Source organism: Lactuca virosa, chromosome 3, assembly GCF_052849685.1.
Source record: "Lactuca virosa cultivar CGN04683 chromosome 3, Lactuca_virosa_CGN04683_v6, whole genome shotgun sequence".
Taxonomy (NCBI): Eukaryota; Viridiplantae; Streptophyta; class Magnoliopsida; order Asterales; family Asteraceae; genus Lactuca; species Lactuca virosa.
Window position 1 is genome coordinate 358158527 of NC_136428.1, and position 15910 is coordinate 358174436.

Here is a 15910-nt window from a genome sequence, read left to right on the forward strand (position 1 = left end):
CATAATCTCATATCAAGAATCTGTACTAGCATGCAGCATAATCTCATATACTCATGCATTACCTAAATAGGCTACCCTACTACTGTCTACCCAGTACTATCATGCAGCTCAAAAGCTCATATAACACATACCCTGCACAAACACATATAGCTCCCCAACCTACCACATACCCTGCAAAGTCTACCCAGTAGTAGGGTAGCCTCCGACAATTCTCTGGGTAGACAGTAGTAGGGTAGCCTATCAAAGGGGTAGACAATAGTAATGGGTAGACAGTAGTAGGGTAGCCTCCGACAATTCTCTGAACCGCTGCTCCACTAGCTCCCCGAGCTACCAATATCAATATATATATATATATATATATATATATATATATATATATATATATATATATATATATCACTTAGATCCAAACTGAACTCTAGAAGCCAACTAAGTCCACTCTTGACAAAGTCAAAGTCCTGGTCAAAGTCAACCTTCCTAACTGACTCTACTCGCTTAGATCCAAACTGAACTCTAGAAGCCAACTAAGTCCACTCTTGACAAAGTCAAAGTCCTGGTCAAAGTCAACCTTCCTGACTGACTCTACTCGCCGAGTCAACCCGTTGACTCGTCGAGTCCTTATACTCAGAAACTCTCACAATACGCCTCAACTCGCCGAGTCACCCCGTCGACTCGTCGAGTTCAACGATCTCCGAGTCCCATCCTGTCCAGCTCACTGAGTCACCACTCAACTCACCGATCTAAGTCTTAACCAGAAAAGGTTGAGGTTCTGAGATCCAACTCGTCGAGTCCAAGAACAGACTCGCCGAGTCCACGACAATCTTCAACAGACTCGCCGAGTTGTTCTTCCAACTCGTCGAGTCCCTGCCTAACTTCATACAACTCGCCGAGTCCACCCATGTGACTCGCCGAGTAGCTTCAGTTCTTAATCCATACAGTGGCTTTTCGAGCCATGCAGGGGCTTCAAACTGTAGATCCACTCTTCTAAGGCCCATCCTTCACGTAAAGTTGCAAACTTTACGTGAAGCCAAGGAGCTATAGGCTTAAAACACTCTAGGGCTAGGGTTTGAGACAAGCATGCTTCACCAACACACCAAAGACTACTACTTTATGGGTTTCTGGGCCAAGACAACCCTAGATCCGAAGTTCTCTTTGCTTACAAAGGCACAATACACGAATTGGCCTTGGAAATGGCCCAAAATGACAAAATCTAACTAGGAAAGGGGATCTAAATGAATAACAGCCAAGGTATGAGCTTCATACCTTCCAAGGATATGCAATAGCACACCAACAAAGAGTCCACTGCCACTTCTTGGATCACCCAAGGTTCCTTTCTTCCTTTTAGCTTCAAAGCACCCAAAAATGATAAAGAAAGCTTGAGAGTACTTCAATGGAGGCATAGGGTTCGAGAGAAGGTAAAGGGAGTGATGGAGGCTGGGGTGAATGTGACAATAGTCAATTTCGGGTCAAGTCAAAGTCAAAAAAAGTCAACAAGTCAAACCGGACGACTTAATTAGCCCTTGTGTATTAGGATTTACATTGTACTAAACAACCTGCTATTTTAATGAGAAAACATCAAATGGAAAATTCGTAAGTTTGAATTTCCATAGCCGTGATAATGCTAAACATTGAACCAAAGGGATAAAACACCATTACACACTCATCGGGAGTGTATAGGACACTAAAACATGGCTTAATGGGGTCTACGGACCTTGCATTGCGAAGCCGGACACTCAAAAATGTCACAAACGAAACCTCCCTCAAGCGTATTCACTCTATCTCTCTTTATTTCAAATCTCTCCCAAATATCTCTCAAAAGTTCCCATAACTTTTCATAGTCTTTCGGGCCATCCCGACCCTTAACCGGGTCAAAAACGGCTTGAAACGGGGTAAAAACGAGTAAAACAGCCTTAAGGAGCCGAAACTCCTCTTAGAGGCCGAAACCTCTTGGCAGCCGAAACCCTAGGACCGAAACCTCTTGGCAGCCGAAACCCTAGGACCGAGATCCCAGCAGCCGAAACCGAGAGCCAGCAGAAACCGAGACCTGCTGATGGACCGAGACTCGCCGAGGACCGAAACCCTGGAACCGAGACCCTGAGAGCCGAACCCACTGAGGACCGAAACCCGCCGAACCGAACCTCGCTTCTTCAGCTCCGCCTTCGCACCTTCGGTTCTTTCTTTCCCTTCTCTCGGTCCCTTCCCTACTTTCGGTCTCCTTGTGCAACCGAACCACACTTTCGGTTCTCAACTTCTTAAGGACCGAGACCTCGCGACTTCGGCCAGAAATTCGGATTTTTGCCATTTTTGCCCGATTTTCAATATTTTTAGCATTTTAAGCCCGTTTTTCATCATTTTAAAGTGAGATTTTCACCCAAAACTTTTACTTTAACATATTAAGACCCAATATGTCTCAATTATTCACTTTTTTAATGCAAATCTTATCCAAGATTTAGTGGTTGGAGTAATAAAGGTGGAGTGTTGACTTTCCTTTAGCTTATGACACAAGCAACCCCTCACACCCACTCCTTGACCAGCCACACTCCTTCTACCATGCCTAGGTCTTGTCAATGTACTTTTTCATCATTTCCAACCTTTCCCCACATTATTAGAGCTGGAACACCACTCCACACTCCTCACTTCACTCATTTCTCTCATTTTACCAAAAGATCAAACACACCTTTCTCTCACTTTCTCTCTCTAAAAATTCGAGATTCAAGGCTGATCATCAAGCTTTCTTACACTCTTGGTAAGTATAATTCATCCTCCTTGTGATAATTACACTTCATTTTACTCAAATCATTGATTGCTTACACAAACTCCATCATTATTGTGTTAGATTCTTGAATCTTCAAAGTAATCCTTCAAGTGTTCTTGAGTTGAACACTTCTCTTCTCCAACATCCATCCACCAAAATCATTCAATGTGAGTTCATACCCCTATATTTTCATGTTTTCTTAAGTTTTAAGGGGGGGGGGGGGGGGAATACAAGTTAAATTACGAAGAACACAACTAAATGTTTCTAACAGCTTTCATCAGAAAAGTTGGACTCCATTCACGGACTGTTTTGGTCAACTAAAACATTTTAGTTTTCAAAACTGTACAAGGTTCTAGTATTTCAAGTTCTTAGCTTTAAAATGGCTACTTTCACATCTCCATACGATTTTTCTATAATTTATGGTGATTTCTACAAAACTGCCTATCATTTCAAGAACCAATCTGGACCAGTCTGTGTTTATGGACGTTTTCACCTAAGTTGGAGGTCACTAAAAATCATGGGAAAATTTATGAACAAACTAGACTCATTTTCCAAACTCCCAGAATTTACGGATTCTGACTTGGATCTGTTATGAATTTTCTATAAATTTTCTAAGAACAGTAATAGAAACTGTTAATAACAGAAAAATGCTAACAATTTCATTTCACCTTGTAACATGTTGAGCAAGGTGCATATCTTTATGTGAATGTATGTTATTGCAAATAAATGACATTTTGTCTTGGTATATAGACATGCATCAGTTAATAAATGGATTTTGATATATATATATATATATATATATATATATATATATATGGAATATAAAGGATAACAAAATTGTTATAATCAAAGTACATCCATTTCATACAAACACTCGAATAAACTATGTTAAATATAGTTTACGTATATTACCACTACTACCCCTGTTTTGATAAACTATAATAGGTATAGTTTATGATATATTACACAACACACTCATACAAAAAGGGTTCATTTATACAAAAATGGATTTTCATCACATTACACGTAAATTCGTTAATGACTTTGTGAGACATTCGCTTCACAATTACCAATAAGTCTTGTATTGTAACCAGAGTCTCCTGGAGGGAGAGCGTGATAGTTGTATCTAGATCTATATTGGGATCGACAAACCCACACCTTAACTGCATGCAACAGTTAGACCGGCAGGTCTGGGGTGACAAATGTCATAACATTTCCGACGCCTGAAGAACGTCGTTTCAGGCCAACTAGGTCATAGCATGGTTATAATAACTCACAGAAAGTATTAACAAACATAAGAATTTACGGGAGTTTCATTGAATTCAAACGCGTTTATGTCGATTTAAACTTACATTATTCTCTATAAGTAAGAAAGATTACTTATACCTTTCGGTCTTCGGATATAAGACTACATTACACATTTTAAGGAAAATATCGGATTTTTCTGGAACAAACATGACATTTACAAGAGAAAGGCTTTTATCAAGTTTAAAACAAAAACTTATGAACTCACCAACCTTTGTGTTGACACTTTTTCAAACAACTTGTATTCTCAGGAAATCACTAAACAGGTGACAAAGTGCATTTTGAGGATGGGACGTTAAGGCGTCAACATTTCATATTTTGTCAACATATTGTAATTGATTTGGAAACAAGTAATTCATACAATGATGTAACTCTTTCAATTATATATATGTTGGTTGTGTTTGCTTGAATTACTATTGCCATTGTGGTTATTATACTATACATGAAGTCCTCCACCCCCGAACGTTTCCGCCATCCTTGGTTTGGGGGTGTGACAGATTGGTATCAGAGCACGGTTTATAGTAAATTAAGTATATCTAACCACATAAGATATACAAACTATAAACACATTTGGGACTAAAAGTCTCTGATTTTAAAACATTTTAAGGGGTCATACTTTTAGAAAAGAAATAGTTTTCTCGTTTAAAAGTATACCTACATGCATTACATACTCGCGTAGTGTCATAACTAGACGAACATAAAGTAAAAGAAGAGGAGTTATACACCATAAGTATGCCTTGGTATATGTGAATCAAGTCTGGGAAGGATATAGCCTGATCAACTATATCCCTCCGAGAAGTGATTTACGCATACTAGGGGATAGTCGTAGTGGACAACAAATCTAGTAACCTAACTTCACTCTACAAGAACGCTTTAAGAACCAAATCTAAACATTTAAAATACTATAGGAGTATTTGTATGATTGCTATAGCACAATATTATTATCAACCGTTACATGCTACTTACACCCCTATTCTCGCACAGACGACATGGCAGGATTTCACCTACCAGGAGACCCATATTTTCCTAATCAGGGAAATGCTGGATGGATTGAAGAAGAGCCCGAAGAACCAATCGAAGAGGATCCCGAAGAGGAACCCGAAGAGGAAGAAGAGGAGGAAGATGAAGAAGAAGAAGAGGAAGACGTCGAGATAGACATGGATGAGGATGAAAGTGAAGAAGAACCAAAAGTCTTCAACCCTCCTTACATCGCGAGGGTGCCTGCAAACCGCTTTGGGTACAACGGGCCTGAGCCCCGTTGGGCAACAACGATCGAGAGGTGGAGCCGACAACAACGCCAATGGTCACCATATGGCGACCAACGTGGTTACTACGACCTCAGCCACGGGGGACCGGCTGATAGAGCCCTCCCAGTCATGACTCGACAGATAGCGATTATGGATGATCGCAGTAGGACGACGACCGATCAGGTCCGGGAGCTAAGTGCCATCATAGAGTCTACCACTACTCGCACCAGAGACCTGGAACGAGACTCCCACTACAGAGACCAACTCATTCAGGACCTTCTCGCTGCTCGAGCAGAAGCAAGGGAGTATCGGGAAAGATACATGGCGCTCGAGGAGAGAATGGTTGCAACCGAACAGAGGTTGGCAGAACTACAAGGCGCATCGACATCATCCCAAGCTCCACCAGGGAAGGATCGTCGTGAGTAGGACTCATTACTGCTCACACATCTTCGTAGTATAAGTTTTTCGAGCATGCGTTGGTGCGACTCTTTTGTATGTAGGTTGACCCTACGACTAAGTGTTTACACTATTCAAAGGGCTTTTGTGTTGTCAAAACTATCTTTTACATTGATGTATTGTAGACCCTTATGAGGTCAAATTTTCTCAAAACAATATGTACTAAAAAGTTATCAATGAATTTGGCATGCATTTTACTTCATTGGATGTTGACATGAGATTTTACTATGTGGTATTACAAACAATTTACAACTGATAACTCTAAGATTTTTAAGTGTACCTCGTTGTTATGTGTAATTAAAGCAGTAATCGACCTAGAAATGGTGAGTCCGCCTTAGGACCTGTTCCTTGTTTGGTTGTGGACTTAGGGCAGACTCATTAGTATCAACAGCTTATTAAAATTTTAATTACACATAACTGGGGCACATCGAGCGAATCTTAGGACTGAGTCAGACACGGAACAAAGCACATGACTCTGTTTGAGTCACCACTATTTAATTCATAAGTTTAAATTGCATAAAATTTTCTATGAATTACTTGCTAATGTAATAAAGTCGGGATATAATACAGATGAGATAAAACAAGTAACACTCGACTCGTTATTACTATTGAAGTCTTACCGACTTGTCATTTTAAAACTTATGACAGAACTATGCCACCAAAGAAAAGACCAAGACCTTCTAGCAGCGTAGCACCACCACCTCCGCCGTTGCCACCACAATTTGATCAGACAATGTTCCAGGCTGCAGTAACAGCAGCTGTGGCGGTAGCTATGTCATAAATCGGCACTAATGGCAATGGTGGATTTGGATCTGGTGCTACACCCTCTAACCAGGGTGACAGTTCGGGGCGCACAAAGGAATGCACCTACAAGGATTTCACAAATGGCAAACCCGATACCTTCGATGGGAGCGGGGGCGTCATCACACTGATGCAATGGTTCGAAAGGACCGAAGCAGTCTTTGAAATCTGTGCTTGTCCCGAATCAAGCAAGGTCAAGTATGCAGCATTCACTTTCACAGGTAGGGCTCTCACTTGGTGGAATGGCCGAGTTAAATCACTTACCCCTGTAGTGGCTAACTCCATAAGCTGGGAAGACTTGAAAGCGTTGATGCTAAAGGAGTATTGCTCGAGGGGAGAGATACAAAAACTCAAAGAAGAACTCTGGAACCTCAGAATGTCGGGCACAGATCTTGAAACTTACACTGCCCGGTTCAATGACCTAGTACTCCTCTGTCCAACAATGGTCACTCCAGAGGGGAAAAAGGTGGAACGATACCTCTGGGGACTGTCATCCCAGATTCAAGATAGTGTACTGGCCTCGAAACCCGCTACCTTTGAAAGTGCCAAGGAATTGGCACAACAACTTATCGATCACAGGGCCAGCCGTGGTACCGCAACCGCCACCACCGACCAAGCAAAAGGAGGGAACAACAAGAGGAAGTTCTGGAACAACATAAAGAAGCAACCGGCACAGGACCCCACCAAAAAGCAACAGACTGTGGTTGTCCGCGCTGCCACTACTGCTACCACTCCAACACCACCAAAACAATATGCTGGAACCCTCCCTAAGTGCAACAAGTGCAACTTCCACCACACTGGTGATTCGGGAAATGCACTGCAAAAACTGCGACAGGAAGGGGCATACCGCTCGTTTCTATAAAGCGCTAGCACGACCGATCAACCAAGTTGCCAATGCAGGGGCAAGCCAAACCTGCTATGGATGTGGTGAAGCAGGGCACTTCAGGAGGAACTGCCCCAAGGCACAAGCCCTTAATACTGGAGGTGTAGGGAGAGTCCTGGCGATAGGACATAGGGAAGCAGTCAAGGATCCTATAGTGGTTACCGGTACGTTTCTCCTCAATAATTCTTATGCATGCGTACTATTTGATAGTGGAGCGGAGAGGAGTTTCGTGAGCCACTAATTCAAACAATTACTTAAACAAAACCCCCCAGTCATTAAAAGATTCATACGTCGTAGAAATGGCAAACGGAAAGGTTGAGCGCACTAATGATATATACGTAGGGTGTACCCTCACTCCAGATAACCATCCGTTCAAAATCGATCTAATGCCGGTCACCATAAAAAGTTTCGACATCATCATTGGTATGGATTGGTTAAGTTCTCATCGTGCCGACATTCTATGTTACGAAAGGGTCGTTCGCCTTAATCTGCCAAACGGCGAAACCTCTCTCATCTATGGCGAAAAACCCAGTGCAAATTTGCAAATCATCTCTTGCGTCAAAGCCCAAAAGTATCTCCGAAAGGAATACCACGCATTCCTAGCCCACGTACTAGATAAGAAGAAAGAGGTGAAGGATATCAAAGACATTCCAGAAGTATGCAAATGCCCTGACGTATTCCCAGAAGATCTGTCAGGTGTACCACTCGCACGACAAGTCGAATTCCGAATCGACTTGATTCCCGGAGCTACCCCCGTTGCCAAAGCTCCATACCTCCTAGCCCCAGCAGAAATGCAAGAACTGTCCAGCCAGTTGAATGAACTATTGAGCAAAGGGTTCATCAGACCGAGCTTTTCACCTTGGGGAGCACCAGTCCTTTTTGTAAAGAAGAAGGACAGATCCTTTCGCATGTGCATCGACTATCGAGAATTAAAGAAGCTTACCATCAAGAATCGATATCCTCTACCCCGAATCGACGACCTTTTCGACCAACTTCAGGGAGCAAGTTATTTTTCAAAAATCGACTTGAGGTCGGGTTATCATCAACTGCGAGTTCAAGAAGAAGATATCCCCAAGACGGCATTCAGAACTCGCTATGGACACTATGAGTTTGTAGTGATGCCATTCGGATTAACAAACGCGTCTGCGGTGTTCATGGATCTGATGAACCGAGTGTGCCGACCCTTCCTAGATAAATTCGTGATCGTGTTCATCGACGATATCTTGGTCTATTCAAGGAGCGAAGAAGAGCACAGGCAACACCTACGACTAGTACTGGAGACTCTAAGAGCCGAGAAGCTTTATGCTAAGTTTTCGAAGTGCGAATTTTGGCTCCGAGAAGTGGGATTCCTTGGCCACGTGGTTAGCAAGAAAGGGATACACGTGGATCCCTCAAAAATCAAGGCGATCGAAAACTGGTCAGCACCTACAACGCCAACGGAGATCCGACAATTTTTAGGACTCGCGGGCTACTACCGAAAGTTCATACAGAACTTCTCTAAGATTGCTAAACCCCTTACCACTTTAACTCAGAAAGGTGTGGTATTCAAGTGGGAAGATAAACAAGAAGCCGCCTTCCAAACGTTAAAACAAGCCCTATGCAGCGCGCCGATCTTGTCTCTACCAGAAGGAACAGATGACTTCGTGGTGTATTGCGATGCTTCAAATCAAGGCCTCGGATGCGTGCTCATGCAGAGAGGGAAGGTTATCGCTTACGCGTCAAGACAACTTAAGACCCACGAAGTTAATTACACTACCCACGACCTCGAATTGGGAGCAGTAGTGTTCGCCTTAAAGATCTGGAGACACTGCCTCTACGGCACAAAGTGCACCATGTTCACCGATTACAAAAGTCTTCAGCACATCCTCAATCAAAAAGAGCTCAACATGCGACAAAGAAGATGGGTAGAGCTACTGAACGACTACGAGTGCGAAATCCGCTATCATCCGGGCAAGGCCAATGTTGTAGCCGATGCCCTAAGCAGAAAGGAATATTCAGGTCGCCGGGTGAAGTCATTGACAATGACGATCCATTCGCACCTGTTCACACAAATCAAGGAAGTTCAACTTGAAGCCTTGAAACCAAAAAACGTGACAGGTGAGGCGTTGAGAGGAATGGATAAAAACCTAGAAGTCAAGGAAGACGGAGCTCGCTACCTCATGAACCGGATCTGGACACTGAGGTTCGGTGGGTTCCGAGACGTTGTCATGAACGAAGCACACAAGACACGATATTCCATCCATCCAGGTTCGGATAAGATGTATCTAGACCTCAAGAAGTTGTACTGGTGGCCGAACATGAAAGCTGAGATTGCTACCTATGTAGGAAAGTGTCTGACTTGCGCCAAGGTCAAGGTAGAATACCAGAAGCCATCAGGACTACTATAACAGCCGGATATACCTGAGTGGAAGTGGGAGCGGATAACCATGGACTTCATAACCAAGCTGCGTAAGACATCGGGTGGGCTTGACACCATATGGGTAATCGTAGACAGATTGACCAAGTCTGCGCACTTCCTGCCAATAAAGGAAACCGACAAGATGGAGAAGTTAACCAGGACTTACATCAAGGAGATTGCGCGACTGCATGGAGAAGTTAACCAGGACTTACATCAAGGAGATAGTAGATTCACCTCGCGATTTTGGCAGTCCCTACAGAAATCTCTGGGAACTAGGCTAGACATGAGTACGGCCTACCATCCACAAACCGACGGGCAGAGCGAGCGCACCATACAGACATTAGAAGATATGTTGAGAGCCTGTGTGATAGAATTTGGTAAGGCATGGGATACCCATTTACCGCTTATCGAATTCTCCTACAATAACAGCTATCACACTAGCATTAAAGTCGCTCCATTCGAAGCTCTCTACGGTCGCAAGTGCAGATCACCCCTGTGTTGGGCCGAAGTGGGGGATACCCAGCTGGCTAGGGGGCAAGTCCCTAATAGTGCCCTCACTGGTCCTGAAATCATAAGGGAGACCACGGAAAAGATAGTCCAAATTCGGGAAAGACTGAAGGTGTCTCGTGATCGACAAAAGAGTTACGCAGACAAGCGACGCAAACCCTTGGAATTCCAGGTCGGAGATCGGGTACTATTGAAAGTTTCCCATTGGAAAGGAATTATACGTTTCGGTAAACGTGGGAAACTAAACCCGAGGTACATCGGATCGTTTGAAATCCTTGCCAGGATTGGTCCCGTGGCGTACAAACTCCGATTACCACAAGAACTTAATAATGTACACCCTACCTTCCACGTATCAAACTTGAAAAATTGCCTATCCGACGAGACTCTAGTGATACCTCTTGACAAAATTGAAGTAAATGAGAGTCTCCATTTGTGGAAGAACCAGTCGAAATCATGGATCGAGAGATCAAGCGAACAAAACAGAGTCGTATTCCCATCGTAAAGGTCCGCTGGAACGCTAAACGAGGACCTGAGTTCACCTGGGAACGCGAAGATCAAATGAAACAAAAATACCCGCATCATTTCCCAAACTCTTGATGTCCCAGCCAAAACGTAAATTTCGGGACGAAATTCCCTCTAACGGGGGGATGATGTGACAATAGTCAATTTCGGGTCAAGTCAAAGTCAAAAAAAGTCAACAAGTCAAACCAGAAGACTCAATTAGCCCTTGTGTATTAGGATTTACATTGTGTAATTGCTAAACAACCTGCTATTTTAATGAGAAAACATCAAATGGAAAATTCGTAAGTTTGAATTTCCATAGCCGTGATAATGCTAAACATTGAACCAAAGCGATAAAACACTATTACACACTCATCGGGAGTGTGTAGGACACTAAAACATGGCTTAATGGGGTCTACGGACCTTGCATTGCGAAGCCGGACACTCAAAAATGTCACAAACGAAACCTCCCTCAAGCGTATTCACTCTATCTCTCTCTATTTCAAATCTCTCCCTAATCTCTCTCAAAAGTTCCCGTAACTTTTCATAGTCTTTCGGGCCATCCGACCCTTAACCGGGTCAAAAACGGCTTGAAACGGGGTAAAAACGAGTAAAACAGCCTTAAGGAGCCGAAACTCCTCTTAGAGGCTGAAACCTCTTGGCAGCCGAAACCGTAGGACCGAAACCTCTTGGCAGCCGAAACCCTAGGACCGAGATCCCAGCAGCCGAAACCAAGACCTTTGAAACTGAGAGACAGCCGAAACCAAGACCTGCTGATGGACCGAGACTTGCCGAGGACCAAAACCCTGGAACCGAGACCCTGAGAGCCGAACCCACTGAGGACCGAAACCCGCCGAACCGAACCTCGCTTCTTCAGCTCCGCCTACGCACCTTCGGTTCTTTCTTTCCCTTCTCTCGGTCCCTTCCTTACTTTCGGTCTCCTTGTGCAACCGAACCACACTTTCGGTTCTCAACTTCTTAAGGACCGAGACCTCGCGACTTCGGCCAGAAATTCGGATTTTTGCCATTTTTGCCCGATTTTCAATATTTTTAGCATTTTAAGCCCGTTTTTCATCATTTTAAAGTGAGATTTTCACCCAAAACTTTTACTTTAACATATTAAGACCCAATATGTCTCAATTATTCACTTTTTTAATGCAAATCTTATCCAAGATTTAGTGGTTGGAGTAATAAAGGTGGAGTGTTGACTTTCTTTTAGCTTATGACACAAGCAACCCCTCACACCCACTCCTTGACCATCCACACTCCTTCTACCATGCCTAGGTCTTGTCAATGTACTTTTTCATCATTTCCAACCTTTCCCCACATTATTAGAGCTGGAACACCACTCCACACTCCTCACTTCACTCATTTCTCTCATTTTACCAAAAGATCAAACACACCTTTCTCTCACTTTCTCTCTCTAAAAATTCGAGATTCAAGGCTGATCATCAAGCTTTCTTACACTCTTGGTAAGTATAATTCATCCTCCTTGTGATAATTACACTTCATTTTACTCAAATCATTGATTGCTTACACAAACTCCATCATTATTGTGTTAGATTCTTGAATCTTCAAAGTAATCCTTCAAGTGTTCTTGAGTTGAACACTTCTCTTCTCCAACATCCATCCACCAAAATCATTCAATGTGAGTTCATACCCCTATATTTTCATGTTTTCTTAAGTTTTAAGGGGGGGGGGGGGGGAATACAAGTTAAATTACGAAGAACACAACTAAATGTTTCTAACAGCTTTCATCAGAAAAGTTGGACTCCATTCACGGACTGTTTTGGTCAACTAAAACATTTTAGTTTTCAAAACTGTACAAGGTTCTAGTATTTCAAGTTCTTAGCTTTAAAATGGCTACTTTCACATCTCCATACGATTTTTCTATAATTTATGGTGATTTCTACAAAACTGCCTATCATTTCAAGAACCAATCTGGACCAGTCTGTGTTTATGGACGTTTTCACCTAAGTTGGAGGTCACTAAAAATCATGGGAAAATTTATGAACAAACTAGACTCATTTTCCAAACTCCCAGAATTTACGGATTCTGACTTGGATCTGTTATGAATTTTCTATAAATTTTCTAAGAACAGTAATAGAAACTGTTAATAACAGAAAAATGCTAACAATTTCATTTCACCTTGTAACATGTTGAGCAAGGTGCATATCTTTATGTGAATGTATGTTATTGCAAATAAATGACATTTTGTCTTGGTATATAGACATGCATCAGTTAATAAATGGATTTTGATATATATATATGGAATATAAAGGATAACAAAATTGTTATAATCAAAGTACATCCATTTCATACAAACACTCGAATAAACTATGTTAAATATAGTTTACGTATATTACCACTACTACCCCTGTTTTGATAAACTATAATAGGTATAGTTTATGATATATTACACAACACACTCATACAAAAAGGGTTCATTTATACAAAAATGGATTTTCATCACATTACACGTAAATTCGTTAATGACTTTGTGAGACATTCGCTTCACAATTACCAATAAGTCTTGTATTGTAACCAGAGTCTCGTGGAGGGAGAGCGTGATAGTTGTATCTAGATCTTTATTGGGATCGACAAACCCACACCTTAACTGCATGCAACAGTTAGACCGGCAGGTCTGGGGTGACAAATGTCATAACATTTCCGACGCCTGAAGAACGTCGTTTCAGGCCAACTAGGTCATAACATGGTTATAATAACTCACAGAAAGTATTAACAAACATAAGAATTTACGGGAGTTTCATTGAATTCAAACGCGTTTATGTCGATTTAAACTTACATTATTCTCTATAAGTAAGAAAGATTACTTATACCTTTCGGTCTTCGGATATAAGACTACATTACACATTTTAAGGAAAATATCGGATTTTTCTGGAACAAACATGACATTTACAAGAGAAAGGCTTTTATCAAGTTTAAAACAAAAACTTATGAACTCACCAACCTTTGTGTTGACACTTTTTCAAACAACTTGTATTCTCAGGAAATCACTAAACAGGTGACAAAGTGCATTTTGAGGATGGGACGTTAAGGCGTCAACATTTCATATTTTGTCAACATATTGTAATTGATTTGGAAACATGTAATTCATACAATGATGTAACTCTTTCAATTATATATATGTTGGTTGTGTTTGCTTGAATTACTATTGCCATTGTGGTTATTATACTATACATGAAGTCCTCCACCCCCGAACGTTTCCGCCATCCTTGGTTTGGGGGTGTGACAGATTGGTATCAGAGCACGGTTTATAGTAAATTAAGTATATCTAACCACATAAGATATACAAACTATAAACACATTTGGGACTAAAAGTCTCTGATTTTAAAACATTTTAAGGGGTCATACTTTTAGAAAAGAAATAGTTTTCTCGTTTAAAAGTATACCTACATGCATTACATACTCGCGTAGTGTCATAACTAGACGAACATAAAGTAAAAGAAGAGGAGTTATACACCATAAGTATGCCTTGGTATATGTGAATCAAGTCTGGGAAGGATATAGCCTGATCAACTATATCCCTCCGAGAAGTGATTTACGCATACTAGGGGATAGTCGTAGTGGACAACAAATCTAGTAACCTAACTTCACTCTACAAGAACGCTTTAAGAACCAAATCTAAACATTTAAAATACTATAGGAGTATTTGTATGATTGCTATAGCACAATATTATTATCAACCGTTACATGCTACTTACACCCCTATTCTCGCACAGACGACATGGCAGGATTTCACTTACCAGGAGACCCATATTTTCCTAATCAGGGAAATGCTGGATGGATTGAAGAAGAGCCCGAAGAACCAATCGAAGAGGATCCCGAAGAGGAACCCGAAGAGGAACCCGAAGAGGAACCCGAAGAGGAAGAAGAGGAGGAAGATGAAGAAGAAGAAGAGGAAGACGTCGAGATAGACATGGATGAGGACGAAAGTGAAGAAGAACCAGAAGTCTTCAACCCTCCTTACATCGCGAGGGTGCCTGCAAACCGCTTTGGGTACAACGGGCCTGAGCCCCGTTGGGCAACAACGATCGAGAGGTGGAGCCGACAACAACGCCAATGGTCACCATATGGCGACCAACGTGGTTACTACGACCTCAGCCACGGGGGACCGGCTGATAGAGCCCTCCCAGTCATGACTCGACAGATAGCGATTATGGATGATCGCAGTAGGACGACGACCGATCAGGTCCGGGAGCTAAGTGCCATCATAGAGTCTACCACTACTCGCACCAGAGACCTGGAACGAGACTCCCACTACAGAGACCAACTCATTCAGGACCTTCTCGCTGCTCGAGCAGAAGCAAGGGAGTATCGGGAAAGATACATGGCGCTCGAGGAGAGAATGGTTGCAACCGAACAGAGGTTGGCAGAACTACAAGGCGCATCGACATCATCCCAAGCTCCACCAGGGAAGGATCGTCGTGAGTAGGACTCATTACTGCTCACACATCTTCGTAGTATAAGTTTTTCGAGCATGCGTTGGTGCGACTCTTTTGTATGTAGGTTGACCCTACGACTAAGTGTTGACACTATTCAAAGGGCTTTTGTGTTGTCAAAACTATCTTTTACATTGATGTAATGTAGACCCTTATGAGGTCAAATTTTCTCAAAACAATATGTACTAAAAAGTTATCAATGAATTTGGCATGCATTTTACTTCATTGGATGTTGACATGAGATTTTACTATGTGGTATTACAAACATGAATAAGGAAAACAAAAAACGAAATTCGCATACCTGCGACGTCCGACGCTGCTCGCGTCTCCATGGTAGTCATCTGAAAAGCCCTGCCTCCGACCGCAGACGCCTCTGCTCGGCCCTGACGGCCGTCTGTGATCCTCAGAGTTGCAGGGGCAGGTGCTATCACCCGTCCTGCCGAAAGCAAACTGGGGCACTGGGCCTTCTTGTGGCCCCGTTGATTGCAGTGAAAACATATCAGGTCTGATCCTTGTGTGGTGGTAGCAGTACAATCCCTGCTAAAATGACCAGTCCGACCGCACTTGAAGCAGCCTGAATCTCCACCACTACCA